This window comes from Aotus nancymaae, unplaced genomic scaffold, assembly GCF_030222135.1.
Source record: "Aotus nancymaae isolate 86718 unplaced genomic scaffold, 86718_ANA_hifiasm-v0.15.2.pri h1tg000014l, whole genome shotgun sequence".
In the NCBI taxonomy this organism is placed as follows: Eukaryota; Metazoa; Chordata; class Mammalia; order Primates; family Aotidae; genus Aotus; species Aotus nancymaae.
In genome coordinates this window covers 18,055,860-18,069,859 of record NW_026988425.1, presented here as the reverse complement: position 1 = coordinate 18,069,859, position 14,000 = coordinate 18,055,860, and the positions used below count along the sequence as shown (strand labels likewise).

Here is a 14,000-nt window from a genome sequence, read left to right as displayed (position 1 = left end):
GTCTCTTTATTTCAGTGAAAATAAAAATACTGTTAATGCTGTCGTAAAATTAGCTATTTCGTAGAAACAGCTTATTTTTCTAAACACTAATCAAAAAATAACTAGACAAAGCACCAAAAATTTACCATTAGTGTGAAAGTTTTGATTTCTGTAAGATGTAAATATTCCTAGAAGGAACAAAATTAACAATAATTATCAAAACTGATAATAGTGAGTCAATTTCAAATTATCTGGAAAGAGATCTTTGGTTTAAAAAGGAGCAAAAAAGAGAACAATGAAATTATTCATGACCAACTAAAGTTCCAAATGGGTGGATTAATTGAAGATTGTTAATCAGGAATCTTGCTTTCTATAGTGTTGTATCTGACAAAACCTGTGTCGAAGAGGATATTTTCTATCTACACTAATTTGATCAAAGACTTTATAAAAGCCAGTGCTTTCAAAGTAATGAAATACTGGTGTTTGCTTGCTGAATATTAGCACTCCCCTTTTCCTTTATAAATCTCATCTGTCATTTCTTTTTGTATATACAAGTTGTTAATGAAAATAAGCTTTATTACATCAAGTAATAAACATCTACACAGAGGCAGTTTTAGTCATTTTCTTCCAGATGTTTTGACCAACTTACAATAAACGCTGAACTGAGATCTACTTACAATCTTAACGTGAAAATGTTCGGGGTTCTTGTTAGGTTTGGTGCGTTGATCTTTCTTCTGTATTTATAACTTGTGCATTTTAAAACAGTGACTTTGAAGCACTAACAGTCATATAAATGCTTAGGCAAAAAAGAAGTTACATTAGGCAGGATCTATACAAATGGAAACTAGCTACTAAGTAAAGCGTGCTGTCAATATGCATTAAAAACAAAATCCCTAGAGTGGTATTAGTTTATGAAAAGGAACAAATATTTACCTTCAGTTTCCCTTCCATGTTTTCTTATGTTCTTCCAACTGTATCCAGCCCTTAGAGTAATGGAAAGTCAGATTCTCTAGATCAGTCACTCACCCAAGAAGCATACTGAGCAAAGCACTCACAAAAAACACAGAACAGAGTGGGCAAGTATTCTTTCTACAAAGAAAGTGAAAGCTAGAAATTAGAATTAAACATCAGACCACCCACTATATCCACAGGTTCGTGCACAACTGATTCCAACCAACCAAGGCTCTAAACTATTCAAAAAAAGCATAACAATACAATAATAAAAATAACACTACAACAATAAAAATACAGCATAACAACTACTTACATAGCATTTGCATTGTACTAAGTATTATACGTAATCTAGAAATCATTTAAAGATTCCGTGAGAAAACTGTGCCATTTCATATCAGGGACTTGAGCATCCCATATGGGTCTTGGAATCAATTACCCATGAACACCAATGGACAACTGTACTAAATAGATATATGCATTTATTTGCTAAACTGCTATTAAAATATTTATTTGGTACTATTAGTACTTATTATCTTTAAAATCCATTTTGCTCAACATTCGTTATTGAAAGAATAAAAATTTCATTTTAAGGTCAAATGATTGTGCACAGTATTTACACACCTTAATGCTGATTATGTGACAACTGGCCATGAGAATATTTTTGATGCATACACATTTTTCAGTGTGGTCTGCCTCACATTGTAAAACTTCATATAAAAAGAAAACTTTATTAAAAATTCCTCTTTTTTTTTTTAATGTAAACTTACTAATGCATTCTGGTAAATATATACATAAAAGAAAAAATGGGACTGTTAATAATACTTCTTGTTTGGTATCTGTAAGGAACATTTTTTAAATAAAATAATTCTGTTTACTTTCTCTTCAAAGAAAAAAAAAAACAGAAGAACCATTTCAGGAAATCACTAAGTTTTGGAACGTTGACAAATTGCTGGCTTAAAATTGAAGAATAAATATTTGAAGGATATAAATGAAAATTAACTTATTGCAAATTAAATTCTAGTTTGGGGATTATAAAACTTCCTAGTGTTCATTCATTATTGAGAGATTTATGTTTTATTTATACTTTTGCAAAGTTAAATAACTTCAAATCATAAAATCTTGTTACGCTTATGCTAATTCTTATCTAATGATACGGTTGTTTCATTACTGCATTTCTTAGTTTTAGCATCTTTTTCTGCTGTTTTATGTTAATAACTTACTGCTAATATATCAAAAATCTCATGTCTTTGTTATCACTGACCAATAGTGCTTGTGATAAACGTTGTAGCTCAAGAAAAGTTCCTGTCTCAGTAGCAAGCACATGTAGCAGGTGGCATCTTGTCTTTGCAGTAACAGCCCTTTAAGTGGCCAAGGTGGGCTGACCAGTTTCTCAGTTAAAAAGAGTGCAAAAGATTCCTCAACAATCTAGCCAGGTTTTAGAGAGTAAATGCTTTCCAGTACCTTACCTATGTGGTGGTTAAAGCTATAAAAATTAGGGACAATTTCTGAGATCCCTCCAGAATAAGAATTGGTCTGTCACTGAAACAAGGCACAGATACCAAAGAATTTCTTTAGGTTAAATCTGCTCATAAAATGGCATTAGGTCAGTTTCACTTATCCCCAGTTTCACTTCACTTTGAAGACTATTGATCCCTTCTTCCCAATAAACAAGAAGCACATAGACAATTTTGAGTGTTTTGGGAGGCCTTCACATTTGTACCAAGAGGAGGGGCTTAATGTCAAACCAAATAAAAGATTGTAATGGCCTCAATATCTTGTTTCTTATCTGTGATCTGCCAGGTTTGCATTTAAAAAAATCCCACAAAATCTCCTCACTATTTTCTACCATTTTTCTTAACTGAGGAAAAAAACAAACAAATTTTTCTTAAGTAGGCAGAAGAAAAAAATAGTGCTTTTGTAGTGCTCCATCTTACAAATGTATTGCCAGCACCTGACAGGAGTGCACAAGGAACTCCGAGGGACAACCAGACTTGTGAGTACAGATTCAAACTCCTAAATGAAAAGTAGCAAATCAAATCAGATGTGCATGTATTCCATTCCAACACATCAAATAATATTTACATCAGAATTATAACATTGATATAACATCAATAGATCATTTTAATATTTAATTGGATTTTTACATTTTAAATATTTATTTAGTTGTAAAAACTCTCATATGATGAAATGAGAAATACCACTTTCATCCCTCCCAAACTCCCCTGCCCCTTTCATTTTCAGATGCAGTGATGCATTCTTCCTTTTAATGGCTGGGATATTAATTCATTGTTTAAATTGATCATAATATATCTAATTAGAATCCCTTTAGTGAGATTAAAATCACTTCTAAGTTATTAAAAAGCTGCACAAAACATTAGGTAAGTGTTTGAGTAATTTTGTTGTTTAAATTTCTAGAATTAGAGCTGCCTTATAAAAGCTATTTTAATTTTTCTAAAAATTTTAAAATAAGTTTCTAAACCGAATATACCAATGTTAACGCGTGAAAGTGCCTATTACTTTAGACCATCTAGACGAAAAAGCCTATCTCAATATTGTTTAATTTATGTTTGTTGTTTAAAGTTATTCTTGAGATTTAGTTTCTTTTAATGTACGTATTGGTTCCTTGTATTTCTTTTTGAACTCTGTGTTCATATCTTTGCTTGGCTTTCTCTTGAACTGTTAACAATCTTGTTCGTTTATAAGAATTAAAGAAGAATTATAAACTGAATAGAAAATAAAAATTCTATGAAAATTCAACTACTCTCTGAAAATATATTTCTACTCAATATTTGAAATTTATATCATGTGCTAAGAACTTATTACTATTATTAAACATGAACCCATTTAGAGAGCAGCGATTGGTTTTAATCAACAATGTGGGAAAATACAAAAGAATGCGGAAGGCTCAGTAATGAGCAGGACAGATGCCTGGAGGTAGAGTGCTACAACAGTTACCAACCAGTCATCAGCTTGAATGATAAATTACCTTAGTGAAAGCATCAAAATAGGAGATGGGTGCCAAAAACAAACATTTAACCTTGTTGCTTACTTCTGTTTTTTTTAAAATATTTCATCTGTGTATGAAATGAAAGGGCCTTTTCCAGTGTTTGATGGAGAGAGTGTGTGCCTGTGTTTGCTCGCCGAGTGTGTGTGTGTGTGTGTGTGTGTGGTTTCATGTCATTATTTCTGAAAATTCTGAGCCATTTTACATTTGAACATGGACAATTTGCCTTTCTTTCTATTTTTTTCCCTTCTGCACCTTCTTTTAGTCCTCTGTTAGGGCTTCTCATTCTGTTCTCTAGGTCCTGTAACTTCTATTTATGTATCTGGTTCTATTTTGGAACAATTCCTCGTATCTATCTATAATCTCTCATGGAAAGCAAAGAAAAAGTTTTTTTATTTTTACTTTGTTGCATAATTGTATTCTTTTTTTCATGAGTATTATTTACTTACATCTCTTTTTAAGAATTTTTGTTATACTTATTTTGAGATCCACTTCCAAGAGTGTCCTACCAACTCTATTTCAACTTTGATGTAAATTCTTTTACTGTTAGGTTTAAGACTGTCTCTTAGTTTTAGATTTTCTTATCTGTTTTCTTTTAATTCTTTTTTAAAAGTTTTATTTTATTTTAAGTTCCGGGATACATGTGCAGGACGTGCAGGTTCGTTAACGTAGGTAAACATCTTCTGTTTTTAATTCTTCTTTGTGAGTTAATTTTGTGCAGCTCTTAGATGTAGCCGGTTCCTCCTATGCATCCCCTGGGGAGTAGAAGCCTCTTTATGTAGTAACTCCACAACTGTTGTGATCTTTTTCCTGAGTTCCACTGAAAGAAACAATTCTAAACAAGGTTCGAGGTAAAAATCCCACTTCAGGAGTCTCACATCACAAGATTAGAGTGAATGTAGGGAAAGTAAACCCTACATTTGTATATGAACTATCTTATGATTCCAGTATGACATGGGTGAGTCAGAGAGAGCAGCTCACTTCCAGCTCAGACCCTGAGCCAACCATTGTAAGTATCCAGATCTTTTCAAGCAGAGAGCTCAAGTAAAGTAAGATCTTAGGCTGCAACTCTAACCCCATGCTGGCATTGAAGCAGGAAGTCTCACAGCCAGGGTACATTCCCGGTCATGTCATGTGCTCCCCATGGAAAGTGTGTGATTTTTTTTTCTGTTTTACTGTGAATAAAAGCAAAATAATATTGCTTTATTTATTTTATATTAATCTCAATTAGCTACTATTTATCTAAAGAACGTTCCTGTGCATTGTACTTTGTCATCCTTTAAAAGCCATTACCTTGTTATAACTTGGCACAGTGATTATTATGACATCTTCTAAATAACATCATATGATTGATGGAATCAACATTAAAAACAACAGAAAGAGAAAGATCCAAGATGGCTGATCACTAGCAGCTCGGGATTGTAGCTCCCAGTGAAAGTGCAGAGAACCAGGGGACGCCACACTTTCAGACGAATTTTTGTTGCTCACGGACCAGGAGATTCCCAGCAGAGGAGCCCCATGGGTTGCCAGCGCAACTCTTGTGCCCGGCGTGGCAGTTTTGCCGGTGCCTCGGCATGGCAGTTCTTGTTGCAGAGTGAGCGGGACTGGGTCCCCTTTTGGCCGATTCCTGGGCAGAAAAGCACCATCAATCTTAACACTGCTGTTTTGGATGGCACAGTGGATTGCTCAGATTTCAGTACTGGGAATCAACAAGTTGGACGTCCACTCAGAGACCTAATTTGAAAGCTGGAAATCACAAAGATGACAGGTGGATAAATTTACAATGATGGGAAGAAACCAGCGTAAAAAGGCTGAGAATACCCAAAATCAGAATGCCTCTCCCTCTACAGGGGATCACAGTTCCTCATCAGCAACGGAACAAGCCCTGATGGAGAACGAGTGCATTCCATTAACAGAAGTAGGCTTCAGAAGGTGGATGATAAGAAACTTCTGTGAATTAAAAGAACTTGTTATAACCCAATGCAAAGAAACTAAGAACTTTGAAAAAAGGTTTGATGAAATGCTAATGAGAATAGACAATTTGGAGAGGAATATAGGTGAATTAATGGAGCTAAAAAACACAACACGAGAACTTCGTGAAGTAAGCACAAGTTTTAACAGTCGAATTGATCAAACAGAAGAAAGGATATCAGAGGTCGAAGACCAACTTAACGAAATAAAATGAGAAGTCAAGATTAGAGAAAAAAGGATAAAAAAGAATGAGCAAAGTCTCCAAGAAATATGGGACTATGTGAAAAGACCTAATCTACGTTTGATAGGTGTACCTGAATGTGATGAAGAGAATGAATCCAAGTTGGAAAATACTCTTTAGGAGATTATTCTGGAAAACTTTCCCAACCTAGTAAGACAGGATAATATTCAACTCCAAGTAATACAGAGAACACCACAAAGATATTCCTCAAGAAGACCAACCCCAAGGCACATAATTGTCATATTCATTAGGGTTGAAACGAAGGAGAAAATACTAAGAGCAGCCAGAGAAAAAGGTCAGGTTACCCACAAAGGGAAGCCTATCAGACTTACAGCAGATCTCTCAGCAGAAACCCTACAAGCCAGAAAAGAGTGGGGGCCAATATTCAACATCCTTAAAGAAAATAACTTTCAACCCAGAATTTCATATCCAGTCAAACTGAGCTTCACAAGCAAAGGAAAATAAAATCTTTTGCAAACAAGCAAGTACTTAGAGATTTCACCATCACCAGGCCTGCTTTGCAGGAGCTTCTGAAAGAAGCGCTATACATATAAAGGAGCAACCACTATCCACCTTTCCAAAAATATATCCAGCTAGCACCAAATGGCAGTATTAAACTCATATATATTATTAACTGGATAAAAAGCCAAAACCCATTGGTACGCTATATCCAGACCGATCTCACATGCAACGATACACAAAGACTCAAAACAAAGGGACGGAGGAAGATTTACCAACCAAATGGAGAGAAAAATAAATAAATAAATAAAAAACAGGAGTTGCAATTCTCACCTCTGATAAAATAGACTTTAAAGCAACAAAGATCAAAAGAGGCAAAGAAGGACATTACATAATGGTAAAAGGATCAATGCAACAAGAAGAGCTAACGATCCTACATATACACGTACCCAATACAGGAGCACCCAGATACATAAGACAAGTTCTTAATGACTTATAAAGAGACTTAGCCTCCCACACAATAATAGTAGGAGACTGTTACATCACATTGCCAATACTAGACTGATCAACGAGATAGAAAATTAGCAAGGATATCCAGGACTTGAACTCAGACCCAAAACAAGTAAACTTAATAAACATTTATAGAACTCTCCACTTCAAATACACAAAACATACATTCTTATCAGTACCATATCATACCTATTTCAAAAGTGACTACATAATTGGAAGTAAATTACTCCTCAATAATTTCATAGCATTTCATAGGTTTAAATGAAATATTGATTGACTGCTTGTTATTTTCTTCCCTTTGTCTCCAGTGTTAAGCACAATTATTGGCATAAAAGAGGTTTTCAGTTCCCATTTTTAGACTGCATTCTAGCCTGGGCAATAAAGCAATACTCCCGTTCTCTCTCCCTCTTTCTCTTCCTTTTCCTTCCTCTTCTTCATTCTTTTTTTTCTTCAAAAAAAAAAAGTAAAGAAAAGAAACAAAGAAAACCAGCACAAAACAAAGATGTCCTCACTCACCACTCCTATTTATCATAGTTTTGGAAGTCCTAGCCAGAGCAATCAGGCAAAAGAAAGCATTAAGGACCTTCAAAGAGGGAAAATAAATTAAAATAAAAATAAATAAAAATAAAAATAGGTCATGCAGCACTGTGGTGGCCACCTGGCTAGCTCAGTCGGTAGGGCATGAGACTCTTAAATATAGGCTGTGTACATAACTGAGGCCCCAGCTGGCAACTAGCACTGAGGTCCCAGTCATGTGATGAAATTATCTTGCATCCTCCAGTACCGTTTCAGCTTCCCCAGGCATCACATGGAGTAAAAAAAAAAAAAAAAACTACAGAAATATTTAATTTTATTTTGGCTATTCAGGCCTTTTTACAAAACCTATGGCCAGTTCTGAGTTCCCAACATAAAGGTCAACTGGAATAACTTGATTTCATTTTTTTGCATGTCATCTTTCTTTTGCTCACAAATGCCAATAATTCTTTATCTTTGGTAGTATTATTCTCTAGCTCTAGAATGATACAGAGATATTTCAGTTTATTTGCTATGCTTACATTTGTCAAATGATTCCCCAAACAAATGTACGTCTTTCTAGTCTCTGTCCTTTCAAAATTTCAGGATAACATTTCAAGAGAAAATTTATTTTGTTATACTGGGTCTTATAATAAGATAAGAAGAGAAAAATAACTAGTAATATTTAAGAGTATGAGTGTTTCACTTATAAAAGACTTTCCATTTTGAAACATCTCCTTTCAAACATTTAATCTATCCCTGAGAAATAGAAAAAAAATTAAACTTCATGGTTAGTTTCATGTGTATGTGTGGGTTTCATGTCATTCTTCATTTCCAAAAATTCTGGACCATTTTATATGTGAATATGGACAATTTGTCTTTCTGTTTTCTCCCTTCTGCACCTACTTTTAGTTCTCTATGATTATGCAATATTTTATGAGGTTAAAGAAAACCTTTGAATTTTTAAATTTCTTTTAAATTATTCTTGGAGAATTAGAAATTAACTTCCATAAACTAAATTCCCTAAAGGACTGTTTTAAAAGCATAAAATTTCAGTTAGTTTAAACTTGGCAAATGTAGCTTCCAAAGCATTGTGTTTGATTCAACAATTTCATGACAGTTGGTTGGAGTGTGTGTGTGTGTGTGTATGTGCATGTGTGTGCATGTGCGTGTGTGTGTGTGTACGAGTGCATGCCTGTGTTGTTGTATATGTATGTTCATGTGTGTGTACTTACTAGAAAATTCTTTCTTATTCTTTTTCCAAATGTGTAAAATTGAATTTATTTGCATGGCTCCATATTCAAAAGTTTATAGTAATGGAAGACTAAAATATGTTATTATAGATATTGCTTAAATGTATTTTTATCAAATTATGTCATAATTACATAGATATGCTGGGGTGATGGGGAAAGAATTGCATTTAATTAGCACAGCAATACGAAGGATGTATACATTAACTATAACCATAAAGAAAAGTCTATTTAAAAATAAACTAGCATATATGTATTTAGGAAATATATTTTGGAATCAACTTTATTTTATCTAGCTAATGTACATGACACCAAACATTGAAATGACATATGCTCCTCTGGAATGAACTTTTATTTTTTTGGTCTTATTCCTTATGCTAATCCATATGCTATAATTTACATAAATCAACCTGTGGCCAAAACTCCATTGTGAGGATTTAAATACTCTATTTACATAAGATTAAAAATAGCTAACAAAGAGTATCTTTAAAATGGACTCAACAATAAAATAATTACCTAAAATAAACAGCCTGGAATCGAGACAAATGAGAGATATTTCTCACATCTCACATGTAAAATGACAATATGCATTTATAATACAGATTAGGTAAATGAGAGAGATGAAATGCTATTGTTCTGTGTAAAAGCATTATGTATAAAAACAACATAATGGAATATCATTCATTCGTTTGTTTATTTGTTTTGTTTTGTTTTAGTATCACACAGTTCTATTTCATATTTATCATTTGCTTCTATTTTTAGAACCAAACCCTACTGTCAAAATCAGACCTTCTTAAATTAAACATTAAAATATATCATATCAACCACGTACCACACAATTCCCCATATGGCGCTGTCCTCACATTCCACACGCTACTCTATCGACTTTTGCACGCATTCTGTTGCTATGGCCAAAAATGAGTAAATTTAGCCTATGTGAAAATAAAGAAGGCGCATCACCAGACACATGCATCCACCCAACCAAGAGGTTTCCTTCCTTTTTCCATCTCAAAGACAAATTTACAGAAGAAATTCTGCATCCCCTTGAATTTGCAACCAGAAAAAATCTGATAGAAAGTTTACAACTAAAATTCTCCTGACCATCATAAGAGTAAACTTTGTTGAGGAAGAGGATTTTCATTCAATTAAACATTCAATTAACCAATTTTGATTGACTACCTAGTATATGTCATGCACTATGGTAGGCACAAAGAATACAATTATGAACAAAATAGACACAGTACCTGCTCTCAAAAAACTTTTACTATATGTGTGATATAAGATATTAATTAAGTTACAGTGATAGTATTATAATTAGATGGCATACTAGTTGGCTGGCTGACATAACAAAGTACCACAAATTGAGTGGCTTTAACAAAGAAATTAATTACCTCATAGTCCTGGAGGCAAAGATTCAGAGATTCAAGTATTAACATAGTTGGTTCTTTTTGTAGGTTATGAGGAAAAATCTGTTCCATGCCTCTATCCTAGCTTCTTGTGATTTTCTGGAAATCTTTGGCATTCTTTGGCTTGTAGACTCATCAACCTCACCTCTGCCTTCATGTCCACAGGGCAGGGTGTGTGTGTGTGTGTGTGTGTGTGTGTGTGTGTGTGTCCAAATTTCCACATTTTATAAGGACACTGGCCATTTTGGTTCATGTGCCCACCTTACTGTAGTATGACCTCATCTTAGCTAATTAAATCTGAAATGATCCTATTTTCACATAAGGTCACATTCTGGGATAGTAGGGATTAGGACTTCAACATAGGACTTTGGAATAGGGGGAAGAGGACAAAATTTAGGCTATAACAGATGATAATTGCTTTTAAAGGAAAGACCACCATTTTGCTAGAGTTTTAACAATATTCTGCAACCTGGACAAGGATATGAGGGCTGAATTTTGGTGAAGGATTACCTGCCTAACAGTATGACTCGATGAAGAAAATAGAAAAAGAGAAATTGAACATAGATGCAGAAAAAGGGAAAAAGATCACCCTAGACTCTCCCAAGTTTCCAGGTGATTTTGTTCCATTATGTTCAAAACTAGGGGATGCTAAGCCATTGAAACATTGAATGAGCCTATCACTTTCTCTTCTACTGCACTTGAGAAAAATGCCTATGAATGACTGTAGTATAGACAACACCTACAAACAGAAAACCTTTTTTCAGTCATGAGTCCCATCCAGAGACTAGAGAGATTACACTCACTAGAGAGATAAAAAACAGAAGTATATAAGACAAAATTCAGTAATGAGACCAAAATGTGTAGAACTTCAGTATGTACAGTAAATTCATACCACATGCAATAATGTCACAGAAAAGGATCAGAGAAGATAAATCCAGAGACCAATGTGAATTCTACAAGATAAAAATTGGCTAAATTATTGCAAGATAAATATTGTATGATAAGTAGATACAGGAAGGCTAATATAGAGTAATTTTGTAAAGATACGATAAAATGTGGGACAAGGACAGTAGTGAGAACAGAGAAGAGACCAATTTTAGAAATACCAATGTATAGTAACACTTTCTGACAAGGCCTAAAGCATATTTATGTCAGATTTTGGTACCCATTGACCTTAAAAGGCAGCGCCTGGAAACTAATTTGGAAAATCTTGTAAGAAAGAAATTTTGGCAAATGTTTGATGATAGTTCGCTTTCTGAAAAACAAGTGTATATGAACAATATATGTATAGACAGAGATATACAAACATTAAGTCCATTATAAATTTAACTGATATAAAGGATATGCAGCATATAATTTACAAATGAGATATATATTACTCTTTATTGTAAATTTCTTATGGTAAATTTATTCACACAAAATGGCTCATTTATTTTTTGCCAAATTCTTATATAGTTAACCTAGTTTTGCAATTAACAAATGAGCATGATTCCAACTGAATTTTGGCTAATATGAATGTTAATTTATTAATGAATAAGATGATGCTGAAACAATAGAGATATGTGTTGTAACTTCACTCATACATCAGGGGCCTGAATGACTTCTTTGCTGGTTGGATACTAGTCTTTAGATACCAGAATATTTTTACCACGTGTTCTATTCACAACGTAACAGCTACAGACACAAGATACTTTTAAGTTTAATCAGCATTATTGTATTTTATCAATTACTTTATACAGTCTATACAGTTAAAAAATTATCAGGCTCTGACAGTATCTGCAATGTATAGACTTTCACCATGGCTGATTTCAAGCTACCAATCTGACGTCATTGAACACAAATTTGACAAGAGATGCACGGAAGTACCACATCATATGACACTTTAACCGTTGTGATATAATATGCGTAACCTCAAGAACTTAGATAATAGTAAAATAATTTAAAAGTAGTGTGGGCTGAATATTTACCACTGTTGTTATAAAATGAATTGTCACATTTTATAACTTAATTTTTTAGAATGACCGCATTTAACAATTGGCTCCAAAATTACTGCAGATTTAACAATCAGCCCTCGAGCTTGTGAGAGCCAGCTCCAGTGCTCCACCGAAACGAACTCACCCTGAAAGTGGAGAGTTTTTAGTCATCTAAATTTGGTGTAAGAGTAAGAGAGAAGAGAAATTGCTGGCAAAGATAATGTCTGCCACTCCAGTCAGCATCGGGACACACCACTGGGTATTTTAGGATGAGGGGACTACAATAATAGAGACTAAAAGAGTCGTCATGTTAAAAATAAGAAAGGCATTTGGTTATTAGAAGTTTAAATCCAAAAAGAACCAGGAGTGAGACGTGTAGAAAGGTTTTAGTATTTCTCAAGGCAAATACCTAGGCTAAGTGAGAGTCAGAAAAGTTAATAGAACTGTCATTCGAACCCCCAAGAAACAGTGAGACAGCCATCACTCAAAAACTAAGAGTGACTAAGAGCGTATTGAATTTTGAGAACTGGTTCCAGGTGGCATCTGAAGCTGACATCTGAAAAGCTACTCTTGTTAATGTCACCAGTGACCTTGAAATTGCCACATGGAGTTAACAATTTTAGTCTTCAATTGACGTAACTTATCTGTATTTGTCATTGATGTCTATTTCCTTCTTGTCTCATCTCACGCCCTGTCCTCGATGGTACCACTTATTTTTTCTTATTTGTTTTACATCCACCTGCCTGGATTTCTCCCATGCACCATCATTGACACATTTCAATGCCAGAGTTCCCCAGGGATCCATAATCATCTTTTTTCCCTTCTCACATCACATAGTCCAATGGTTATCAACCAGGGAAACTTTTGCCTGAGGAGACACTCGGCAATATCTAAAGGCATTTTTTGTTATTACAGTGTGGATAAAACCACTGACTTCCAGCGGGCAGAAACCAGGGTGCTGCTAACCATCCCACAGAGCACAGGAAAAGTCTCCACAACAATGACATATCCACAACAATGTCAACAATGACACAGTCTCCTCTTCCACTTCTACACTAATAACTCTCAAATCTGTATCTCTGGGCCAGAATTAGGCTTGAAATCTGCTTCTCTCTCTGTCCGTTGTACTTTTCAATTTTGAGTCCTATAGGCAGCTTTCCTGAACTATGTCTAAAAAAAAAATTTATCATCTCTTTCCCAAACCTGCTTCTCTCCCAACAGTCTCTAATTTTGGCACTGACACCAAGGATGGAACTGAGATTTAACCTAGTCTACCTGACTTGTTTTACCCTTCAGGTCTCATCAGTCTCTAAGTCCTGAAGCTTCTGTCTCCAATGCTTCTCTCAAAGGTGCTTCCTTTGCCTCAGTACTGATATTTATCATATCATATTAAAAGCCTCTTAACGGATTATCCTGTTTCCAGATTTAGCTTCATTTAAGCCAGGCTCCTGCAATGCATTCATAGAGATCTTTCTAAAGTGAAAATCTGAATATGGTCTTCCCTTTATAAAGACTGTATCGTCTCTAACTTTTCAAGGTTCATCCCTTTAGGAGGGATGCAAACATTTCATGATGATAGCAGCCAACTCTATGATGTTGATTCTCAGTGCTATGATAAATTCCAGCTTTTCTGAAAAACACCATATTGTGAGAACATCATTTCCTCTGTGCCACCGTGCATTTGCTCATGATTTTATCTTATCCATTATTTCACAAATTCCCATTTGCCTAGCTAGCATT

General features: G+C 34.5%; 1 long non-coding RNA gene across 3 annotated transcripts in view; it reads right to left on the bottom strand.

The window, feature by feature from the left end:
* LOC105733068 (uncharacterized) overlaps nt 1-13,613 on the bottom strand; it is a 32,875-nt gene extending 19,262 nt beyond the window's left edge. For 2 of the 3 annotated variants that reach the window (XR_001111173.2, XR_010342571.1), the window contains exon 1: nt 913-3,027. This is a non-coding gene — a long non-coding RNA (uncharacterized LOC105733068). Of the gene's footprint in view, nt 1-912; nt 3,028-13,549 lie in introns of those variants that run through there. The other variant, XR_001111174.2, reaches the window with a different exon arrangement.
* Between the last annotated feature and the right edge of the window lie 387 nt (nt 13,614-14,000).